The sequence below is a fragment of the Sinocyclocheilus rhinocerous genome, unplaced genomic scaffold (genome assembly GCF_001515625.1).
Source record: "Sinocyclocheilus rhinocerous isolate Xijiao unplaced genomic scaffold, SAMN03320098_v1.1 scaffold893, whole genome shotgun sequence".
In the NCBI taxonomy this organism is placed as follows: Eukaryota; Metazoa; Chordata; class Actinopteri; order Cypriniformes; family Cyprinidae; genus Sinocyclocheilus; species Sinocyclocheilus rhinocerous.
This window is the reverse complement of record NW_015642826.1, coordinates 175,891-176,783: the sequence shown is the minus strand read 5'-3', so window position 1 is coordinate 176,783 and position 893 is coordinate 175,891. Positions and strand designations below refer to the sequence as shown.

Here is an 893-nt window from a genome sequence, read left to right as displayed (position 1 = left end):
AAATCAGAAATTTAAAAAAGAATTCCTTTACTGGTCATTTTGAAATGTCAAACTTTGTCTGCAATTGTTAACCACCTCAATCTGTATTATATTTTAGGGTTTTAAAAAAATTCCCTCATGTCCAAATTCAACATGAAGGGGGGTGGTCCGCTGCAGAAAGAGGAATTTGTAAAGACTGCACTGTTCTCGGTCATTAGAGGTATGTGTATAAAACACACAACATTTACCAGAGAGCTTCTCTTTTTTTAACACACTGAATGGTGATACACTATATATCTCGTTTTTGTTTTTAGTTGGCATCCAAGTAAAAGAGAATGACTCCCTGTCACAATTAGTGTAATTAAAGTAAAAAAAATATGTTAAGCTTTTCTTGTGCTTTTTTTTTTCTTCTTATTTGGCAGATGCTGTGATGACTAACTTCCCGGCTGCAACAGAGTTGGACTTGAGGAATGCAGTTGGTAAGCATTTTAAACAAGAAATAAAACCAATAATTAATAATTTCCTTTAAGTTCACTGTTGGTTGTTTTATTTGTTAACATGTTAAGTATGATAACATGCTGTTGATTTGTATTAGATTCTTTTTTCTTTTAAATATCTTAAGTTATTTAAAATATTTTATTTTTTAATTTTTATATTTATATTATCTTAAGTTGTTAAAAACTCCAGATTTTTTTTATCATAATATTTATATTTAAGTGTATTGTATTTATAAAATTTTATTTTGTCATTAATTCTTTTGTATTTTTATAATTTTGTATTGTCTTAAGTTGTCAAAGTTGTTAAAAATGTTATTTTTCTTAATAAAAGCTGTATATTTAATTTGTTTGGATGGATTGCCATTTTGTTGTCTAACAGATGTATATATGTAGGCATTCATTAGCTGTCAATTTGAT

The 893-nt window shown here is 27.2% G+C and overlaps 1 long non-coding RNA gene across 1 annotated transcript in view; it reads right to left on the bottom strand.

The window, feature by feature from the left end:
• The window catches only part of LOC107756714 (uncharacterized), a 4,706-nt gene extending 4,293 nt beyond the window's left edge, over window positions 1–413 (bottom strand). The window contains exon 1 of the long non-coding RNA XR_001641856.1: window positions 270–413. This is a non-coding gene — a long non-coding RNA (uncharacterized LOC107756714). The remainder of the gene's footprint in view (window positions 1–269) is intronic.
• Between the last annotated feature and the right edge of the window lie 480 nt (window positions 414–893).